General features: G+C 38.7%; 1 protein-coding gene across 6 annotated transcripts in view; it reads left to right on the forward strand.

Annotated features, from left to right (window-relative positions):
- The first annotated feature begins 1,944 nt into the window (after positions 1 to 1,944).
- Positions 1,945 to 26,156, forward strand: part of GPSM3 (G protein signaling modulator 3) — a 114,707-nt gene continuing 90,495 nt past the window's right edge. For 3 of the 6 annotated variants that reach the window (XM_053722008.1, XM_053722012.1, XM_053722009.1), the window contains exon 1: positions 14,720 to 14,990. The gene's annotated coding sequence lies outside the window, so the exon portion shown is untranslated. Of the gene's footprint in view, positions 2,051 to 14,719; positions 14,991 to 26,156 lie in introns of those variants that run through there. The other 3 variants (XM_053722010.1, XM_053722013.1, XM_053722011.1) reach the window with 2 other exon arrangements.

Genomic DNA, 26,156 nt, shown 5'->3' on the forward strand with positions numbered 1-26,156 from the left:
ACACACACATGCACACAAACACATTCATACACATACATACACATTCATACACACACACACACAAACAAACACATTCATACACACACAAACACATTCACTCACACAAACACATTCACACACACAAACCCATACATACACACAAACACATTCATAGACATACACACACACAAGCACATTCATACACACAGACACATTCATACACACAGACACATTCATACACACAAACACATTCATACACACACGCAAACACATTCATACACACACACATTCATACACACAAACACATTCATATACACACAAACACATTCATACACACACACATTCATACACACAAACACATTCATACACACAAACACATTCATATACACACACATTCATACACACAAACACATTCATACACACACATATAGACACACATTCATATACACAAACACATTCATACACACACACAAACACACATTCATACACACACACATTCATACACACAAACACATTCATACACACACACACATTCATACACACAAACACATTCATACACAAACACATTCATACACACACACTACACACACACACACATTCATACACACAAACACATTCATATACACACACACACAAACACATTCATACACAAACACATTCATACACACACACATTCATACACACAAACATTCATACACACAAACACATTCATACACACACATACACACAAAAACATTCATACACACACATACACACATTCATACACACACATACACACACACATTCATACACACAAACACATTCATACACACACACAAACACATTCATACACACACACATTCATACACACAAACACATTCATATACACACACACACAAACACATTCATACACACACACACACACATTCATACACACAAACACATTCATACACACACATACACACATTCATACCCACAAACACATTCATAAACACACACAAACACATTCATACACACACACATTCATACACACAAACACATTCATACACACAAACACATTCATACACACACATACACGCACATACACAAACACATTCATACACACAAACACATTCATACACACACATACACACACACATTCATACACACACATACACACACACATTCATACACACAAACACATTCATACACGCACATACACACACACATTCATACACACACATACACACACACATTCATACACACACATACACACACATTCATACACACAAACACATTCATACACACATACACACAAACAAACACACTCATACACACACTTTCATACACACAAACACATTCATACACACAAACACATTCATACACACACATACACACACACATTCATACACACACATACACACACACACAAACACATTCATACACACACATTCATACACACACAAACAAACACATTCATACACACACATACACACACACATTCATACACACACATACACACACATACACACACATTCATACACACACATTCATACACACACACAAACACATTCATACACACACACAAACACATTCATACACACACACAAACACATTCATACACACACACAAACACATTCATACACACACAAACACATTCATACACACACACAAACACATTCATACACACACACACACACATTCATACACACACACATTCATACACACACATTCATACATACACATACACACACACATTCATACACACACATACACACATATACATTCATACACACACATACACACACACATTCATACACACACATACACACACACATTCATACACACACATACACACACATACATTCATACACACACACACACATTCATACATACTCCTGACCACCCTTCCTGTCACCTTAGGAAATCCTGTCACCTCTTTTTCCTCTGCTGCATATTGATATGACATATAGCTCTGTCTTTCACTGAGCTATGCCTCATTACTAGGGTCTTTGCTGCAAACCCTAACATACACCTCCCTCATTTACTGGTACAAAAGACACAGACATCTTACCCCAAATGATTTCTGCTTCATGTAATTCCTCTCCAAAATGTAAGTAATATTTAGCACAGGGAACCGGTATTCCCTGCAGCTCTAGTTTAAATAAAAATGGTTTCAAAACCAGGGGACGTTACCCTCCCAATATTTATTGATGCAAGCAACATTTTTTTTAGGATTTCACAGAATATTTTGTATAAATAAACTTGAAAGCTTTAGATAGTTTTAAGAACATAATGAGTCTTATTAAAACGTGTAAGATGTAGACACTAAGTCATTAAAAACTCAGTGTAGTTCCTCTGAAAGATACCATTAGATGATACAACACAGCATGGTCCGATTATGAATCTATGAGGCTCCTATGGTAGGACTATATTAATGTATTCCCCTCTTAACGCTTGATTACTTGTAGCCTCCAGAATCTGAGCTCCTATATTTTAACCTTTACGGAATAATGCTCTTTACTTGTATAGGCGATATTGTAGATATTTACACATACAGTATATACGTTTGGCCTATAGCATTGATGTGCCTTTATTTGTTGTAAAATACCTACCGTTTCGTTATCTCTTTTTTACTTTGTTTGTTCTTTAAGTTTTTTTTTTTTTTAAGGGACAGTCTACAATAGAATTTTTATTATTTTAAAAGATAGATAATCCCTTTATTACCCATTTCCCAGTTTTGCATATCCAACACAGTTATAATAATATACTTTTTACATCTGTGATTACCTTGTATCTAAGCATCTTCTGACAGCCCCCCTGATCACATGACCTTTTAGTTATTAGCTATAGACTTGCATTTTAGCCAATGTTGTGTTGTGCTGATTCTTACATAACTCCACGGGCGTGAACACAAAGTTGTCTATATGGCCCACATGAACTAGCAGTCTCCTGTTGTGAAAAGCAAATAAAAAAGCATGCAATAAGAGGCTGTATGTAGTGGCTTAGAAACAGGCAGACATTTAGAGTTTTAAATGTTATATAGTATATTAATATAACAATGTTGGTTGTGCAAAGCTGGGGAATGGGTTGTTACGGCGTTGTCTATCTTTTTAAACAATAACAATTTTAGTATTGACTGTCCCTTTAAGTCATGCATATGCTTTTAAAGATTTACCTTATAATTAGTGATGTCACTATATAAAACACGTTGTATATCATTGTTTGTAAAAATCCTTTAATAAATATAAAAAACAAAATACTCATTCAGTAAATTATGACTGCACTTGTGTGTTTAGAGGCATGTTACCATGTATGTAAAATTCCCTTCATAAATAAAATTAATATAAAAAACGAAATACTCATTCAGTAAATTATGACTGCACTTGTGTGTTTAGAGGCATGTTACTATATGTTTGTAAAAATCATTTAATAAATAAAATAAATATTAAAACTCAGTACTCATTTAGTAAATTATGACTGGAATAAAATAAATATAAAAACTCATTCAGTAAAAAAAATTCTGACACATTTCCACTCCTTCTGTATCATGTGACAGCCATTAACCAATCATAAATGCATATACGTACAGTCTGTGAATTCTTGGACATGCTCAGTAGGAGCTGGTAACTCAAAAAGTGTAAATATAAAAAGACTGCACATTTTTATAACTTTTAATACTCAATTATGTGTTATTGTTTATGCAAGGCTGATCAAAAAATAATGTGGCACGTGTAATCAGTTTCGCTAGACTTGTAATCTAGGCTAATGTGTGTTTTTATATTTGTGTGCATCCGTGTATAGGTGAGTATATGTGTGTTCTGTATGTACATGTGTGTTTATTTGTGTGCATCTGTGTATATGTGAGTATATGTGTGTTCTATATGTACGTGTGTTTATTTGTGTGCATCTGTGTATAGGTGAGTATATGTGTGTTCTATATGTACATGTGTGTTTATTTGTGTGCATCTGTGTATATGTGAGTATATGTGTGTTCTATATGTACATGTGTGTTTATTTGTGTGCATCTGTGTATATGTGAGTATATGTGTGTTCTATATGTACATGTGTGTTTATTTGTGTGCATCTGTGTATAGGTGAGTATATGTGTGTTCTATATATACATGTGTGTTTATTTGTCTGCATCCGTGTATATGTGAGTATATGTGTGTTCTGTATGTACTTGTTTGTTTATTTGTGTGCATCTGTGTATATGTGAGTGTATGTGTGTTCTGTATGTACATGTGTGTTTATTTGTGTGCATCTGTGTATAGGTGAGTATATGTGTGTTCTGTATGTACTTGTGTGTTTATTTGTCTGCATCCGTGTATATGTGAGTATATGTGTGTTCTGTATGTACATGTGTGTTTATTTGTGTGCATCCGTGTATAGGTGAGTATATGTGTGTTCTGTATGTACATGTGTGTTTATTTGTGTGCATCTGTGTATAGGTGAGTATATGTGTGTTCTGTATGTACTTGTGTGTTTATTTGTCTGCATCCGTGTATATGTGAGTATATGTGTGTTCTGTATGTACATGTGTGTTTATTTGTGTGCATCTGTGTATTTGTGAGTATATGTGTGTTCTGTATGTACATGTGTGTTTATTTGTGTGCATCCGTGTATAGGTGAGTATATGTGTGTTCTGTATGTACATGTGTGTTTATTTGTGTGCATCTGTGTATATGAGAGTATATGTGTGTTCTGTATATAAATGTGTGTTTATTTGTGTGCATCAGTGTATAGGTGAGTATATGTGTGTTCTGTATGTACATGTGTGTTTATTTGTGTGCATCCGTGTATAGGTGAGTATATATGTGTTCTGTATATACATGTGTGTTTATTTGTGTGCATCAGTGTATAGGTGAGTATATGTGTGTTCTGTATGTACATGTGTGTTTATTTGTGTGCATCTGTGTATATGAGAGTATATGTGTGTTCTGTATGTACATGTGTGTTTATTTGTGTGCAACTGTGTATTTGTGAGTATATGTGTGTTCTGTATGTACATGTGTGTTTATTTGTGTGCATCAGTGTATAGGTGAGTATATGTGTGTTCTGTATGTACATGTGTGTTTATTTGTGTGCATCAGTGTATAGGTGAGTATATGTGTGTTCTGTATGTACATGTGTGTTTATTTGTGTGCATCTGTGTATATGAGAGTATATGTGTGTTCTGTATGTACATGTGTGTTTATTTGTGTGCATTCATGTATAGGTGAGTATATGTGTGTTCTGTATGTACATGTGTGTTTATTTGTGTGCATCTGTGTATAGGTGAGTATATGTGTGTTCTGTATGTACATGTGTGTTTATTTGTGTGCATCTGTGCATAGGTGAGTATATGTGTGTTCTGTATGTACATGTGTGTTTATTTGTGTGCATCTGTGTATAGGTGAGTATATGTGTGTTCTGTATGTACATGTGTGTTTATTTGTGTGCATATGTGTATAGGTGAGTATATATGTGTTCTGTATATACATGTGTGTTTATTTGTGTGCATCTGTGTATATGTGAGTATATGTGTGTTCTGTATGTACATGTGTGTTTATTTGTGTGCATCTGTGTATAGGTGAGTATATGTGTGTTCTGTATGTACATGTGTGTTTATTTGTGTGCATCCGTGTATAGGTGAGTATATGTGTGTTCTGTATGTACATGTGTGTTTATTTGTGTGCATCCATATATAGGTGAGTATATGTGTGTTCTGTATGTACATGTGTGTTTATTTGTGTGCATCTGTGTATAGGTGAGTATATGTGTGTTCTGTATGTACATGTGTTTATTTGTGTGCATCTGTGTATAGGTGAGTATATGTGTGTTCTGTATGTACATGTGTGTTTATTTGTGTGCATCTGTGTATAGGTGAGTATATGTGTGTTCTGTATGTACATGCGTGTTTATTTGTGTGCATCTGTGTATAGGTGAGTATATGTGTGTTCTGTATGTACATGTGTGTTTATTTGTGTGCATCTGTGTATATGTGAGTGTATGTGTGTTTTGCATGTACTTGTGTGTTTATTTGTCTGCATCCGTGTATATGTGTGTTCTGTATGTACATGTGTGTTTATTTGTGTGCATCTGTGTATATGTGAGTGTATGTGTGTTTTGCATGTACTTGTGTGTTTATTTGTCTGCATCCGTGTATATGTGAGTGTATGTGTGTTCTGTATGTTCATGTGTGTTTATTTGTGTGCATCTGTGTATAGGTGAGTATATGTGTGTTCTGTATGTACATGTGTGTTTATTTGTGTGCATCTGTGTATATGTGAGTATATGTGTGTTCTGTATGTACATGTGTGTTTATTTGTGTGCATCTGTGTATATGTGAGTATATGTGTGTTCTGTATGTACATGTGTGTTTATTTGTGTGCATGTGTTGTCTGTATGTGTGTGTGTTCATGTATGTGTGTTCTATATGTATGTGAATATGTGCACTGTGTATGTATGTTCATTTGTGTTCTGTATGTACATGTGTTTTTATTTGTGCGTGTGTGTATATGTGTTGTCTGTATGTGTGTGTGTGTTCATGTATGTGTGTTCTATATGTATATGAATTTGTTTGTGTATGTAAGTGCATGTGTGTTCTGTATGTACATGTGTTTGCATATGTGTGTATATGTGTTGTCTGTATATTTATGTATGTTTTGTATGTACATGTGTGTGTATGTGTGTTTGTATATGTGTGTTCTCTATGTACATGTGTGTTTATGTGTGTTCTGTATGTATATGTTCATAAGTCTGTATGTGGGAGTATATATGTGTTCTGTATGAACATATATGTGTGTGCATGTGTATGTGTATATGTGTGTTCTGTAAGTACATGTGTGTGTTTATGGGTGTGTTGTATGCATATGTATTTGTGTGTTAGTTTGTGTATATGTGTGAGTTGCAGTTTAATTTCTGCATGTGTAAATTTGCACAAAGCATTTTATGGATAGAATCATAACTATCACCTCCATATAATTTAACAGCCATTGTAATTATGAACAGATCAGCTCTTTATTATATAAATATTAATAATACATATGTTGTCAATTCCCAGGATGCTCCATTCTGTAGCAATGAGTATACTGCCACCTAGTGGTTAATAGTTAACATTATAGATATTGTATTAGTTACTGTATATTTTGTCCAACCTGTAGTGTAGAGAACTAGTTCTACTGAACAAAGTATTAATTGTAAACGTAATTTTTCAAATACTTAAGGCTTTTGACTGTATCAACCAATTTATCTTAAAGGGACATTCTAGTAAACAGCATGTTGGGACTACAAGGTGTTTGCTGTAATAAATGGTAAACTAAAATCTATATTATTTTCAATTGTACACACTGAATCATGATAGCTCACAACCACTAGCAAAGCTGTACACCCTGCACTAGCTCACCTCAGCTCACAAACACTAGCAAATCTATACAACCTGCACTAGCTCACCTCAGCTCACAACCACTAGCAAAGCTGTACGCCCTTCACTAGCTCACCTTAGCTCACAACCACTAGTAAAGCTGTACGCTCTGCACTAGCTCACCTTAGATCACAACCACTAGTAAAGCTGTACGCCCTGCACTAGCTCACCTTAGCTCACAACCACTAGTAAAGCTGTACGCCCTGCACTAGCTCACCTTAGCTCACAACCACTAGTAAAGCTATACGCCCTGCACTAGCTCACCTTAGCTCACAACCACTAGTAAAGCTGTACGCCCTGCACTAGCTCACCTTAGCTCACAACCAATGGCAAAGCTGTACACACTGCACTAGCTCACCTTAGCTCACAACCACTAGTAAAGCTGTCAGCCCTGCACTAGCTCACCTCAGCTCACAACCACTAGTAAAGCTGTCAGCCCTGCACTAGCTCACCTTAGCTCACAACCACTAGTGAAGCTGTCAGCCCTGCACTAGCTCACCTCAGCTCACAACCATTAGTAAAGTTGTCAGCCCTGCACTAGCTCACCTTAGCTCACAACCACTAGTAAAGCTGACAGCCCTGCACTCGCTCACCTCAGCTCACAACCACTAGTAAAGCTGTCAGCCCTGCACTAGCTCACCTCAGCTCACAACCACTAGTGAAGCTGTCAGCCCTGCACTATGTCACCTCAGCTCACAACCACTAGTGAAGCTGTCAGCCCTGCACTAGCTCACCTCAGCTCACAACCACTAGTAAAGCTGTCAGCCCTGCACTAGCTTACCTCAACTCACAACCACTAGTGAAGCTGTCACCCCTGCTCTAGCTCACCTCAGCTCACAACCACTAGTAAAGCTGTCAGCCCTGCACTAGCTCACCTCAACTCACAACCACTAGTGAAGCTGTCACCCCTGCTCTAACTCACCTCAGCTCACAACCACTAGTAAAGCTGTCACCCCTGCACTAGCTTACCTCAGCTCACAACCACTTGTAAAGCTGTCAGCTCTGCACTAGTTAACCTCAGCTCACAACCACTAGTAAAGCTGTCAGCCCTGTACTAGCTCACCTCAGCTCACAACCACTAGCAAAGCTGTACGCCCTGCACTAGCTCACCTCAGCTCATAACCACTAGCAAAGCTGTAACCCTGCACTAGCTCACCTCAGCTCATAACCACTAGCAAAGCTGTAACTCTGCACTAGCTCACCTCAGCTCACAACCCCTTGTAAAGCTGTTAGTGCTGCACTAGCTCACAACCACTAGTGAAGCTGTTAGCCCTGCATTAGCTCACCTCAGCTCACAACCACTAGTAAAGCTGTCAGCCCTGCACTAGCTCACCTCAGCTCACAACCACTAGTGAAGCTGTCAGCCCTGCACTAGTTAACCTCAGCTCACAACCACTAGTAAAGCTGTCAGCCCTGTACTAGCTCACCTCAGCTCACAACCACTAGCAAAGCTGTACGCCCTGCACTAGCTCACCTCAGATCACAACCACTAGTAAAGCTGTTAGTGCTGCACTAGCTCACCTCAGCTCACAACCACTAGTAAAGCTGTTAGTGCTGCACTAGCTCACCTCAGCTCACAACCACTAGTAAAGCTGTTAGTGCTGCGCTAGCTCACCTCAGCTCACAACCCCTTGTAAAGCTGTCAGCCCTGCACTAGCTCACCTCAGCTCACAACCCCTTGTAAAGCTGTCAGCCCTGTACTAGCTCACCTCAGCTCACAACCACTAGTGAAGCTGTTAGTGTTGCACTAGCTCACCTCAGCTCACAACCACTAGTAAAGCTGTCAGCCCTGCACTAGCTCACCTCAACTCACAACCACTAGTGAAGCTGTCAGCCCTGCACTAGCTCACCTCAACTCACAACCACTAGTAAAGCTGTTAGTGCAGCACTAGCTCACCTCAGCTCACAACCACTAGTAAAGCTGTTAGTGCTGCGCTAGCTCACCTCAGCTCACAACCCCTTGTAAAGCTGTTAGTGCAGCACTAGCTCACCTCAGCTCACAACCACTAGTAAAGCTGTTAGTGCTGCGCTAGCTCACCTCAGCTCACAACCCCTTGTAAAGCTGTTAGCCCTGCACTAACTCAACTCAGCTCACAACCACTAGTGAAGCTGTGAGCCCTGCACTAGCTCACCTCAGCTCACAACCCCTTGTAAAGCTGTTAGTGCTGCACTAGCTCACCTCAGCTCACAACCACTAGTGAAGCTGTCAGCCCTGCACTAGCTCACCTCAGCTCACAATCACTAGTAAAGCTGTTAGTGCTGCACTAGCTCACCTCAGCTCGCAACCACTAGTAAAGCTGTTAGTGCTGCACTAGCTCACCTCAGCTCACAACCACTAGTAAAGCTGTTAGTGCTGCACTAGCTCACCTCAGCTCACAACCCCTTGTAAAGCTGTCAGCCCTGCACTAGCTCACCTCAGCTCACAACCACTAGTAAAGCTGTCAGCCCTGCTCTAGCTCACCTCAACTGACAACCACTAGTAAAGCTGTCAGCCCTGCACTAGCTCACCTCAACTTACAACCACTAGTGAAGCTGTCAGCCCTTCACTAGCTCACCTCAGCTCACAACCACTAGCAAAGCTGTAACCCTGCACTAGCTCACCTCAGCTCACAACCACTAGTGAAGCTGTCAGCCCTGCACTAGCTCACCTCAGCTCACAACCACTAGCAAAGCTGTAACCCTGCACTAGCTCACCTCAGCTCACAACCACTAGTGAAGCTGTCAGCCCTGCACTAGCTCACCTCAGCTCACAACCACTAGCAAAGCTGTAACCCTGTACTAGCTCACTCAGCTCACAACCCCTTGTAAAGCTGTTAGTGCTGCCCTAGCTCACCTCAGCTCACAACCACTAGTAAAGCTGTAACCCTGCACTAGCTCACCTCAGCTCACAACCCCTTGTAAAGCTGTCAGCCCTGCACTAGCTCACCTCAGCTCACAACCACTCGTAAAGCTGTCAGCCCTGCACTAGCTCACCCCTTGTAAAGCTGACAGTGCTGTAGCTGAGTTAGCTGACCCATTTTACATAGGACTGGAGTGGTTGAGTAGGTATAGGCACTAGCTGTGTGTGTGGTCCTATTCACAATACTAAAATGTGACTGCCTGCTGCCTCCAACTCCCTCACAGTCACAATGATAGCACAGCTCAGCTGCCAGCAGTGCTCATTTAACCATCTGTGGCAATGAGCCAGGGGCAGCTTCAGGAGGACGAGGGAGGGCACAAAGAGGGGCACTATATAATGCAGGTGGTTTCAGTGCCTCCCCCAATCGGGCAACACCACTGTCAGGGGACAGACTATTTGCCCGACTGGCTGCTCAGTCTTGCCCTCCCTAAATACTGCTGCTCTTAACTCAGATCTAGTTTACACAGGGCTAAAAACACCCTTTGAATCCATTTTTACCTATAACACATACAGCAGTAGTTTAAAGGGACATTCTAGCCAAAACCTTTCTTTCATTCTTTAGAAAGAGCATGCTATTTTAAAGTTTTCTAATTCACTTCTGTTAATTAATTTGCTTCATTCTCGTGATATACTTGGTTGAAAAGCATATCTAGATATGCTCAGTATCTGCTGATTGTTTGCTGCACATAGATACCTCTTGTTATTGGCTCACCCATGTGCATTGCTATTTCTTCAACAAGGGATATCTAAAGAATGAAGCAAATTAGATAATAGAAGTAAATTGGAATGTTGTTTAAATTTGTATGTTCTATCTGAATCATGAAAGAAATATTTTGGGTTTCATGACCCTTTAAGTCAGTAACACCGGGGAGGGAATTGCACATTTGAACAATTATTTCTTCCAGTGACAAATAGAACATTCATTTAACCCATTTGTGCCATTAATACAGAGTAACAGTTTAACCCTTTTGTACTACTAATACATGGAGCAATGGTTTAACTCTTTAGTGCCAATAATGCTTAGAACATTGATTTAGGTAACTGTAAAGTCAAAATGTAATTGTTATCATTCAGATAGAGCATGCAATGTTAAACAACTTTAAAATTTACGTGACAATCAATTTAGCTTCGTTCTCTTAGTATCCTTTGTTGAAAAACATATATACATATCCTCAGCTAACTGATGATTGCCTTCTGCACACATATACTTCTTTCTATTGGCTCACCTGATGTGCATAGTTAGCTTAGACTAGTGCGTTGCTACTCTCTTCAACAAACGATACCAAGAGAAAGAAGCAAATTTGGTAACAGAAATATATTTGTACATTGAAATGGCAATGTTTTAAATTGCATTCTCTGGGGCCGAATTATCAAATGTCTGTCGGACCTGATCCGACGCTGCGGATCAGGTCCGACAGACATCGCTGTATGCGGAGAGCAATACGCTCTCCATTCGGAGCTTGATAAATGGACCTCTCTGTCTGAATCATGAGTGTTTAATTTTAACTTAAAGGGATACTAAAGCCAAATTTTTTCTTTAATCATTCAGATAGAACAGCAATTTTAAGCAACTTTCTAATTTACTCCTAGTATCATGTTTTCTTCGTTCTCTTGCTATCTTTATTTAAAGAGCAGGAATGTAAGCTTAGGAGCCGGACCATTTTGGTTCAGCATCTGGGTTGCGCTTGCTGATTGCTGCCTAAATGTAGCCACCAATCAGCAAGGGCTAGGGTGCTAAATAAAAAATGGGCCAACTCCTAAGCTTACATTTCTGTTTTTTCAAATAAAGATACCAAGAGAACGAAAAAAATTGCTAATAGGAGTAAATTAGAAAGTTACTTAAAATTTCTGCTCTATCTGAATCATGAATGAAAAAAAAATTGGGTTTAGTGTCCCTTTAACTGTTGCATTAACCCCCAGTGTGTACACTTTTCATGCTAGTGACACATATGTCAGTGTTATAACACATTTCTTCCAGTAACACATAGAGCACTGGCTTCACACACACACATATATAGAGAGCGATATAGAAGTGGTTTAACCCTTTTGCGACTGGGTTAAAGTGTCTACATCGGAACAACTGTTCCGATGTAGACAAATTGAAACCACGCGATCGTGCACGCGATCGCGAGATTTCAATTATTGGATCACGTCTGGGGGGCGTCCCTACAACCCTAGGAATGCCCTCCAGACCGCGATCAAATCCTGGAAGCTCAGAAGGCTTCAGGACAGACGTTGGCTATGACGTTCTATTCCGTCATAACGGCTCTAAAGCCCAGTGTAATTATGACGGAATAGAACGGCATAACGGCATTAAAAGGTTAAATAAGGTATTCAGGTAAAATGCTACTTGTTAAATTAGGAATCTAACAGAGTACGTCATTTGCCCACTAAAATGTCCATTTAACCCCCTTTAGTTGCACGTCATACATTAATATGATTGGTTAAAGGGACTGGAAACCGCATATGTTTCTGTCATGATTCCGATAGCGCATACAATTTTAAAACATTTTCCAGTTGATGTCTATGATCAAAATTGCTTCATTCTCTTTATATCGTTAGTTAAAGGAGCAACACTGTACTACTGGGAGCTAGCTGAACACATCAAAAGGCATATAGGTACAGGCACCAATTAGCAGCTAGCTCCCATTAAGGCATCACTGCTCCCGAGCCTACCTAAGTATGCTTTTTTTTGCCAAAGAATACCAAGTGAACAAAGCAAATTAAGTAATAGAAGTGAATTGGAAAATTGTTTAAAATTGTATGATCTATCATGAATGGGCAATTGTGGGGTTCATGTCCCTTTAAGTAAAAAATGTACTGATTTAATTATCTGTCATAATTTACGTTTGTTTTGGCTATGTAACTTTTACTTCGGTAATTGGGAAAATCCTTGGAAAATTAAAGGGACGGTCTACACCAGAATTTGTTAGCGTTTAAAAAGATAGATAATCCCTTTATTACCCATTCCCCAGCTTTGCATAACCAACACAGTTATATTAATACACTTTTTACCTCTGTAATTACCTTGTATCTAAGCCTCTGCAGACTGCCCCCTTATCTCAGTTCTTTTGACAGACTTGTATTTTAGCCAATCAGTGCTGACTCCTAGGTAACTCCCGGGGCATGCGCACAATGTTATCTATATGGCACACATGAACTAGCTCTGTCTGAAAAACTTAAAAAATGCATTCAGAGAAGAGGCAGCCTTCAAGGACTTAGAAATTAGCATATGAGCCTACCTAGGTTTAGCTTTCAACTAAGAATACCAAGAGAACAAAGCAAAATTGATGATAAAAGTTTATTTTTGACTAGACTGTCCCTTCAAATCTCCTCAGATAAGCCAGTTTATTGTAGTTTTTATTGTGTGTGTTTTAATACTTTTTTTTTACTGCTATAGCCTTTCTTAAAGGGATATGAAACCCCAATTTTTTCTTTCACGATTCAGATAGAGAATACAATTTTAAACAACTTTCCAATTTACTTCTATCATTTAATTTGCTTCCTTCTCTTGTTATCCTTTGCTGAAAGGTTTATCTAGGCAAGCTCAGGAGCAGCAGAGAACCTAGGTTCTAGCTGTTGATTGGTGGCTGCATATATATATCGATTGTGATTGGCTCACCCTTGTGTTCAGTTAGAAACCATTAGTGCATTGCTGCTTCTTCAACAAATGATACCAAGAGAATGAAACAGATTAGATAATAGAAGTAAATTAGAAATATGTTTAAAAATTGTATTCTCTATCTGAATCATGAAAGAACATTTTTGTATTTCATGTCCCTTTAATTCAAATGGTTTTGGTAACACAGCCGGCAGATTTACTTCTTCATTGAAATTACTTAAAAAAAAAAATCAATAAAAAAACTCCGTACTTAAAAGGTCAGTAAAGTCAAAATGAAACTTAAATTGACTGGATAGAGCACGACATTTTAAACAACTTTCCCATTTATTTCTATTATCAATTTTGCTTAGTTCTCTTGATATCCTTTGTAGAACAGTAATGCTAGGTGAGTTCAGGAATGTGGGCGTGTCTATAACCATTTGGATGTAGTGTTTGCAACATTGTTTATGGCAATGCTAAAGAATGTTGAAAATACTGCTGCCATAGACTGTTAAAGACACATGCATGTGCCTAAGTTTATCAACCTATCAAGATCTATGCTTTAACAAAGGATAAAAAGAGAACAAAGCAAATTTGCTAATTGAAATAAATTGGAAAGTTGTTTAAAATTGCAAGCTCTATCTGAATCATGAAGGTTTAATTTTGATTTTACTGTCCCTTTAAGGGTACATACTGTACAAATTCAAACTGATTGGAATGTACTCAATTTAAGAGGCAAGAATTTATGCAATGATAAAATTGTGTCACCCAGTAGATCACGTTTTTAATATATTATGGCATCAACTTTGAACTTGTGATTGTGTAAAATGTAGCAGGGTTAAGGGTGAGAGAGAAAATTGAGAGTGAAAAGTTGGTGACGAAAAAAGTTGAGAGTGGGTGACAAGAGAGAGGTAGGTAGGGGGAGTAAGTGAGTTTAGTGATACTGATGGAGATGGGTGGGGAGATTACAAAGGAGAGGAAGGAAGGAATAATGGACAGTAGAGAGAAAGAGAAGCGAAGATAGGGGGAGAGGAAGAAAGAGGAAGAGACGGCGAACGGAAGGAGAGGCGGTGAGGGGGAAGTGACAGCTCAGACACAGAGAGAGACAGCAAACACCCTAAGGGATATTATGTACGGGGCAAGGTGAGGTGAGTCTGTCAGTATCTACAGCACACATATGTGTTTGTCACCGTAACTCATGCAGTGTGCACTCACATCTCTCACTGTTACACACACTTATATGTGTCATTAATACACACACTTCTATTTGTCACTACAGTGTGCACTCACATCTCTCCCTGTTACACACTTATATGTGTCATTAATACACACACCTCTATTTGTCACTACAGTGTGCACTCACATCTCTCCCTGTTACACACACTTATATGTGTCATTAATACACACACTTCTATTTGTCACTACAGTGTGCACTCACATCTCTCCCTGTTACACACTTATATGTGTCATTAATACACACACCTCTATTTGTTACTACGGTGTGCACTCACATCTCTCTGTTACACACTTATATGTGTCATTAATACACACACTTCTATTTGTCACTACACTGTGCACTCACATCTCTCACTGTTACACACACTTATATGTGTCATTAATACACACACTTCTATTTGCCACTACAGTGTGCACTCACATCTCTCCCTGTTACACACACTTATATGTGTCATTAATACACACACTTCTATTTGTCACTACAATGTGCACTCACATCTCTCCCTGTTACACACACTTATATGTGTCATTAATACACACCTCTATTTGTCACTACAGTGTGCACTCACATCTCTCCCTGATACACACACTTATATGTGTCATTAATACACACACTTCTATTTGTCACTACAATGTGCACTCACATCTCTCACTGTTACACACTTATATGTGTCATTAATACACACACTTCTATTTGTCACTACACTGTGCACTCACATCTCTCCCTGTTACACACACTTATATGTGTCATTAATACACACACTTCTATTTGTCACTACAATGTGCACTCACATCTCTCACTGTTACACACTTATATGTGTCATTAATACACAGACTTCTATTTGTCACTACAGTGTGCACTCACATCTCTCCCTGTTACACACTTATATGTGTCATTAATACACACACTTCTATTTGTCACTACACTGTGCACTCACATCTCTCCCTGTTACACACACTTATATGTGTCATTAATACACACACTTCTATTTGTCACTACAGTGTGCACTCACATCTCTCCCTGTTACACACTTATATGTGTCATTAATACACACACTTCTATTTGTCACTACAATGTGCACTCACATCTCTCACTGTTACACACACTTATATGTGTCATTAATACACACACTTCTATTTGTCACTACAATGTGCACTCACATCTCTCCCTGTTACACACTTATATGTGTCATTAATACACACACTTCTATTTGTCACTACACTGTGCACTCACATCTCTCACTGTTACACACACTTATATGTGTCATTAATACACACCTCTATTTGTCACTACAATGTGCACTCACATCTCTCCCTGTTACACACACTTATATGTGTCATTAATACACACCTCTATTTGTCACTACAGTGTGCACTCACATCTCTCCCTGATACACACACTTATATGTGTCATTAATACACACACTTCTATTTGTCACTACAATGTGCACTCACATCTCTCACTGTTACACACTTATATGTGTCATTAATACACACACTTCTATTTGTCACTACACTGTGCACTCACATCTCTCCCTGTTACACACACTTATATGTGTCATTAATACACACACTTCTATTTGTCACTACAATGTGCACTCACATCTCTCACTGTTACACACTTATATGTGTCATTAATACACAGACTTCTATTTGTCACTACAGTGTGCACTCACATCTCTCCCTGTTACACACTTATATGTGTCATTAATACACACACTTCTATTTGTCACTACACTGTGCACTCACATCTCTCCCTGTTACACACACTTATATGTGTCATTAATACACACACTTCTATTTGTCACTACAGTGTGCACTCACATCTCTCCCTGTTACACACTTATATGTGTCATTAATACACACACTTCTATTTGTCACTACAATGTGCACTCACATCTCTCACTGTTACACACACTTATATGTGTCATTAATACACACACTTCTATTTGTCACTACAATGTGCACTCACATCTCTCCCTGTTACACACTTATATGTGTCATTAATACACACACTTCTATTTGTCACTACACTGTGCACTCACATCTCTCACTGTTACACACACTTATATGTGTCATTAATACACACACTTCTATTTGCCACTACAGTGTGCACTCACATCTCTCCCTGTTACACACACTTATATGTGTCATTAATACACACACTTCTATTTGTCACTACAATGTGCACTCACATCTCTCCCTGTTACACACTTATATGTGTCATTAATACACACACTTCTATTTGTCACTACACTGTGCACTCACATCTCTCACTGTTACACACACTTATATGTGTCATTAATACACACACTTCTATTTGTCACTACAGTGTGCACTCACATCTCTCCCTGTAACACACTTATATGTGTCATTAATACACACACTTCTATTTGTCACTACAATGTGCACTCACATCTCTCACTGTTACACACACTTATATGTGTCATTAATAAACACACTTCTATTCGTCACTACAATGTGCACTCACATCTCTCACTGTTACACACACTTATATGTGTCATTAATACACACACTTCTATTTGTCACTACAGTGTGCACTCACATCTCTCACTGTTACACACACTTATATGTGTCATTAATACACACACTTCTATTTGTCACTACAGTGTGCACTCACATCTCTCACTGTTACACACTTATATGTGTCATTAATACACATACTTCTATTTGTCACTACAGTGTGCACTCACATCTCTCCCTGTTACACACACTTATATGTGTCATTAATACACACACTTCTATTTGTCACTACAGTGTGCACTCACATCTCTCACTGTTACACACACTTATATGTGTCATTAATACACACACTTCTATTTGTCACTACAGTGTGCACTCACATCTCTCACTGTTACACACACTTATATGTTTCATTAATACACACACTTCTATTTGTCACTACAGTGTGCACTCACATATCTCACTGTTACACACTTATATGTGTCATTAATACACACACTTCTATTTGTCACTACAGTGTGCACTTACATCTCTCCATGTTACACACACTTATATGTGTCATTAATACACACACTTCTATTTGTCACTACAGTGTGCACTCACATGTCTCACTGTTACACACACTTATATGTGTCATTAATACACACACTTCTATTTGTCACTACAGTGTGCACTCACATCTCTCACTGTTACACACTTATATGTGTCATTAATACACACACTTCTATTTGTCACTACAGTGTGCACTCACATCTCTCACTGTTACACACTTATATGTGTCATTAATACACACACTTCTATTTGTCACTACAGTGTGCACTTACATCTCTCCATGTTACACACACTTATATGTGTCATTAATACACACACTTCTATTTGTCACTACAGTGTGCACTCACATCTCTCACTGTTACACACTTATATGACTCATTAATACACACACTTCTATTTGTCACTACAGTGTGCACTCACATCTCTCACTGTTACACACACTTATATGTGTCATTAATACACACACTTCTATTTGTCACTACACTGTGCACTCACATCTCTCACTGTTACACACACTTATATGTGTCATTAATACACACACTTCTATTTGTCACTACACTGTGCACTCACATCTCTCCCTGTTACACACACTTATATGTGTCATTAATACACACACTTCTATTTGTCACTACAGTGTGCACTCACATCTCTCACTGTTACACACACTTATATGTGTCATTAATAAACACACTTCTATTCGTCACTACAATGTGCACTCACATCTCTCACTGTTACACACACTTATATGTGTCATTAATACACACACTTCTATTTGCCACTACAGTGTGCACTCACATCTCTCCCTGTTACACACACTTATATGTGTCATTAATACACACACTTCTATTTGTCACTACAGTGTGCACTCACATCTCTCCCTGTTACACACTTATATGTGTCATTAATACACACACTTCTATTTGTCACTACAGTGTGCACTCACATCTCTCACTGTTACACACTTATATGTGTCATTAATACACACACTTCTATTTGTCACTACAGTGTGCACTCACATCTCTCCCTGTTACACACACTTATATGTGTCATTAATACACACACTTCTATTTGTCACTACAATGTGCACTCACATCTCTCCCTGTTACACACACTTATATGTGTCATTAATACAGGGAGTGCAGAATTATTAGGAGGCAAGTTGTATTTTTGAGGGTTAATTTTATTATTGAACAACAACCATGTTCTCAATGAACCCAAAAAACTCATTAATATCAAAGCTGAATAGTTTTGGAAGTAGTTTTTAGTTTGTTTTTAGTTATAGCTATTTTAGGGGGATATCTGTGTGTGCAGGTGACTATTACTGTGCATAATTATTAGGCAACTTAACAAAAAACAAATATATACCCATTTCAATTATTTATTTTTACCAGTGAAACCAATATAACATCTCAACATTCACAAATATACATTTCTGACATTCAAAAAACAAACAAAAACAAATCAGTGACCAATATAGCCACCTTTCTTTGCAAGGACACTCAAAAGCCTGCCATCCATGGATTCTGTCAGTGTTTTGATCTGTTCACCATCAACATTGCGTGCAGCAGCAACCACAGCCTCCCAGACACTGTTCAGAGAGGTGTACTGTTTTCCCTCCTTGTAAATCTCACATTTGATGATGGACCACAGGTTCTCAATGGGGTTCAGATCAGGTGAACAAGGAGGCCATGTCATTAGATTTTCTTCTTTTATACCCTTTCTTGCCAGCCACACTGTGGAGTACTTGGACGCGTGTGATGGAGCATTGTCCTGCATGAAAATCATGTTTTTCTTGAAGGATGCAGACTTCTTCCTGTACCACTGCTTGAAGAAGGTGTCTTCCAGAAACTGGCAGTAGGACTGGGAGTTGAGCTTGACTCCAACCACACCCCTTCTCATTACAGAGATGCACATCACCTAATATGCTTAATTGGTAGTAGGCTTTCGAGCCTATACAGCTTGGAGTAAGACAACATGCATAAAGAGGATGATGTGGTCAAAATACTCATTTGCCTAATAATTCTGCACTCCCTGTACACACACTTCTATTTGCCACTACAGTGTGCACTCACATCTCTCCCTGTTACACACACTTATATGTGTCATTAATACACACACTTCTATTTGTCACTACAATGTGCACTCACATCTCTCACTGTTACACACTTATATGTGTCATTGATACATATTACACACACTTATATTTGTCACGAAAACACTAACAGATGTAACAAGTCACTATAACACATACTACTGTCACTCATTGTAAAACACACACTCAGTTAGCTGTCACTAAAACATACACACACTCAACTATATATGGCAATAACAAACACACTGCTTTTAGCCATTGCAACATATACAGATATAAGGTAGCCATAAACTGATATACACAATTACTATAACACACACATATCTATCCCTATTACACACACAGCTGTACATGGCAATAACACACTACTATTTTAGGCCTACTTATCATGCTGTCAACTTACTTGCATTCGACGGCACCAATACCCTCGCCTGACATTGCGTAACATTGCTGCCGCGGATCTGAATACGTTCTCCATATTTATATTAAAAGCTGTCAAAAAGCCACGCACCAAGTACGGGGCGATGAGCAGCGGACTGTTGTTAACTAAACAGTCATCGATCTCGCTGCTCTTCGGCTTTTTCCCAGCTTTATTTGTATACTGTCACTTAACACCGCCACTATACTAAAATGTTTAACCCCTGTCCCGCCGCTCCCGGACCCCGCTGCAACTAAATAAAGTTATTAACCCCTAAACTGCCACTTTCGGAGCCCACCGCAACTCTAATAAAGTTATTAACCCCTAAACCGCCGCTCCCGGACCCCACCGCAACTCTAATAAAGTTATTAACCCCTATCCCGCTGCTCCCAGACCCCGCCGCAACTAACTAAAGGTATTAACCCCTAAACCCCTGGCTTCCCACATCACTAGCACTTACTAAACCTTTTAACCCCTAAACCGCCAGCCCCCCACATCGCCATAAACTATATTAAACTATTAATCCCTAAACCTAACAACTTGCTAACTTTACATTAAATATTAACTCATCCCTATCTTATAATAAATTTAAACTTACCTTTAGATTTAAATTAAACTATATTAAACTAATAATGAACCTACCCTAACTATTATACTAAAATTACATTAAGCTATATTAAACTAATAATTAACCTACCCTAACTATTATACTAAAATTACATTAAGCTATATTAAACTAATAATTAACCTACCATAAATATTATACTAAAATTTCATTAAACTATATTAAACTAATAATTAATCTACCCTAACTGTTATACTAAAATTACATTAAACTACAAATTAAATTAACTATATTATATATTTAAACACCTAACCCTACTCAAATAATTTAAATCTACAATAAAAAATTACAGTTACAAAAAACTAACAACAAAGTTAGAAAAGATAACAAACACTAAGTTACAAAAAATAATAAACACTAAGTTACACAAAATAAAAAATAAATTATCAAAGATTTAAACTAATTACACCTAATCTAAGAGCCCTATGAAAATAAAAAAGCCCCCCCAAAATAAAAAAAAAACCCTAACCTACAATAAACTACCAATGGCCCTTAAAAGGGCCTTTTGCGGGGCATTGCCCCAAAGAAATCAGTTCATTTACCTGTAAATAAAAAAATAAAAAACACCCCCAAATAGTAAAACCCACCACCTTCATCCAAGCATCTTCTATCTTCATCCATCCAGCGCGGAGCGGCTCCATCTTCAAGACATCCGACGCGGAGCATCCTCTTCTTACGACGTCTTCTTCGGAAAGAAGGTTCCTTTAAATGACGTCATCCAAGATGGCGTCCCTTAGATTCCGATTGGCTGATAGAATTCTATCAGCCAATCGGAATTAAGGTTGAAAAAATCCTATTGGCTGTTGCAATCAGCCAATATGATTGAGCTTTCATCCTATTGGCTGATCCAACCTTCATTTCGAAGAAGACGTCGCAAGAAGAGGATGCTCCGCGTCGAATGTCTTGAAGATGGAGCCGTTACGCACGTTGGATGTCTTGAAGATGGAGCCGTTCCGCGCAGGATGGATGAAGATAGAAGATGCCATCTGGGTGAAGACTTCTGCAGGCTTTGGATGAAGACTTCGGCCCCTTGGATGAAGACTTCTGCCGGCTTCGATGAGGACTTCTGCCGCTGTAAGTGGAACTTCGGGGGTTAGTGTTAGGTTTTTTTAAGGGTTTATTGGGTGAGTTTTAGTTTTAGATTAGGGTTTGGGCAGCAATAGAGCTAAATGCCCTTTAAAGGGCAATGCCCATCCAAATGCCCTTTTCAGGGCAATTGGGAGCTTAGGTTTTTTTAGTTAGGTTTTTATTTGGGGGGGTTGGTTGTGTGGGTGGTGGGTTTTACTGTTGGGGGGTATTTGTATTTTTTATTTACAGGTAAAAGAGCCGATTTCTTTGGGGCAATGTCCAGCAAAAGGCCCTTTTAAGGGCTATTTGTAGTTTTTTGTAGGTTAGGGGTTTTTTTTTTATTTTGGGGGGGCTTTTTTATTTTCATAGGGCTCTTAGATTAGGTGTAATTAGTTTAAATCGGAACATCTGTACTGACGTAAGCATCGATCTGTGTCGGACTGAGACCGGCTGATCGTATGTTACGTCACAGATTTCTACTTTTGCCGGTCTGTAGGCTTTGATAACTAAGGGGAATCAAGCTCTCCACAATTACACTGCGGAATTCCAGCGTATTTGCGGTTGACGGCTTGATAACAACACACAAATATAAGTCTCTATATACATACATACTGTAGAATCAGATAACAGTCACTATAGCATCACAGCTAATTGTTACTGTAACACACACACACACACACAGTTGTCTGCCACTTTAACTAACACACATGCATACACACAAACAGCTATCTTTCATTATAACATACCCACAGCTATCTGTCACTATATAACACACAAACAGCTATCTTTCATTATAACAAACACACAGCTATCTGTCACTAAATCACACACAAACGTCAATTGCAGCAAAAAAAATTATAATGCATTCATGCTCATCTAGTATGCTATTTTATTGCAAGCACTATATCACTCACTCAGCTGTCTGTCACCATAACACACACACACAACGTATTGCCTTTATAGCAAACATAGCTATCGGTCACTATATCACACACACAGCTGTCACTATAACATATATACTGCTATCTAAAACTATATTACACTCACAAACAGTTATCTGACAATATAACTTATACACAGCTGTCATATCACACACACAGCTGTCACTATAACATATATACTGCTATCTGACACTATATTACACTCACAAACAGTTATCTGACACTATAACTTATACACAGCTGTCATATCACACACACAGCTGTCACTATAACATATATACTGCTATCTGACCCTATATTACACTCACAAACAGTTATCTGACACTATAACTTATACACAGCTGTCATATCACACACACAGCTGTCACTATAACATATATACTGCTATCTGACACTATATTACACACAAACAGTTATCTGTCACTATATCACACACACAACTGTCAGTATAACATATATACTGCTATCTGTCACTATATCACACACAAACAGTTTTCTGTCACTATATCACACACACTGCTGTCACTATAACATATATACTGCTATCTGACACTATATTACACACACACAAACAGTTATCAGTCACTATAAGATACAAACAGCTGTCTATCAATATATCACACACAAACAGCTATCATTATAACATACAAACAGTTATCTGTCACCATAGCACACACACAGCTGTCTGTCACTATATCATACAAACACACTCAGCTATTTGTCACTGTAACACACACACAGAGTTAATTGTCACAATAGCAAACACAGCTATCTGTCACTAAATCACACACACACAAACAGCTAACTGTGTGTGAAATAATGACAGCTGTGTATATGTTATAGTGTCAAACAGCTATCATTATAACATATACACAGCTATCTGTCACCATAGCACACACACAGCTGTCTGTCACTATATCACATAAACACAAACACACTCAGCTGTTTGTCACTGTAACACATACACAGAACTAATTGTCACAATAGCAAACAGCTATCTGTCACTATATCACACACACACACAAACAGCTAACTGACACTATAACATATACACGGCTGTCATATCACACACAAACAGGTGTTTGTAACTTTAAAATACACACGGCTATCGGTCACTATAACGTATGCACAGCTATCTGTCACTATAGCACACATACAGCTATCTGTCACTATAGCACACACAGCTATCTGTCACTATAGAACACGCACACAGCTATCTGTCACTATAGCACACACAGCTATCTGTCACTAAAACACACACACAAATACAGCTATCTGTCACTATAGCACACACACAGCTATCTGTCACAATAGAACACACACACAGCTATCTGTCACTATAGCACACACAGCTATCTGTCACTATAACACACACACATACAGCTATCTGTCACTATAGCACACATACAGCTATCTGTCACTATAGCACACACACAGCTATCTGTCACTATAGCACACACACAGCTATCTGTCACTATAGCACACACACAGCTATCTGTCACTATAGCACACATACAGCTATCTGTCACTATAGCACACACACACACAACTATCTGTAACTATTACACACACAAAGGTATCTGTCACTATAACACACACACAGCTAGCTATCTGCTACTATAGCACACACACACACACACACACACAGCTATCTGTCACTAAAACACACACACATACAGCTATCTGTCACTATAGCACACATACAGCTATCTGTCACTATAGCACACACACAGCTATCTGTCACTATAGCACACATACAGCTATCTGTCACTATAGCACACACACACAGCTATCTGTTACTATAGCACACACACAGCTATCTGTCTTTATAGCACACATACAGCTATCTGTCACTATAGCACACACACAACTATCTGTAAATATTACACACACAAAGGTATCTGTCACTATTACACACACACAGCTAGCTATCTGCTACTATAGCACACACACACAGCTATCTGTCACTATTACACACAAACACACACAGCTATCTGTCACTATTACACACACACACACACAGTTATCTGTCACTATAGCACACACACACACACACACACACACACACACACACAGCTATCTGTCACTATTACACACAAACACACACAGGTATCTGTCACTATAACACACACACAGCTAGCTATCTGCCACTATAGCACACACACACATCTATCTGTCACTATAGCACACACACACACACAGCTATCTGTCACTATTACACACAAACACACACAGGTATCTGTCACTATAACACACACACAGCTAGCTATCTGCCACTATAGCACAGACACACACACACATCTATCTGTCAATATAGCACACACACACACACAGCTATCTGTCACTATTATACACACACACACAGCTATCTGTCACTATAACACACACACAGCTAGCTATCAGCCATTATAGCACACACACACATCTATCTGTCACTATAGCACACACACACACACACACACACACAGCTATCTGTCACTATTACACACAAACACACACAGGTATCTGTCACTATAACACACACACAGCTAGCTATCTGCCACTATAGCACACACACACACACATCTATCTGTCACTATAGCACACACACACACACAGCTATCTGTCACTATTACACACACACACACAGCTATCTGTCACTATAACACACACACAGCTAGCTATCTGCCACTATAGCACACACACACACACACACACACATCTATCTGTCACTATAGCACACACACACACACAGCTATCTGTCACTATTACACACAAACACACACAGGTATCTGTTAACACACACACAGCTAGCTATCTGCCACTATAGCACACACACACACACATACAGCTATCTGTCACTATAGCACACACACACACAGCTATCTGTCACTATTACACACAAACGCACACAGGTAT

This window comes from Bombina bombina, chromosome 7, assembly GCF_027579735.1.
Source record: "Bombina bombina isolate aBomBom1 chromosome 7, aBomBom1.pri, whole genome shotgun sequence".
In the NCBI taxonomy this organism is placed as follows: domain Eukaryota; kingdom Metazoa; phylum Chordata; class Amphibia; order Anura; family Bombinatoridae; genus Bombina; species Bombina bombina.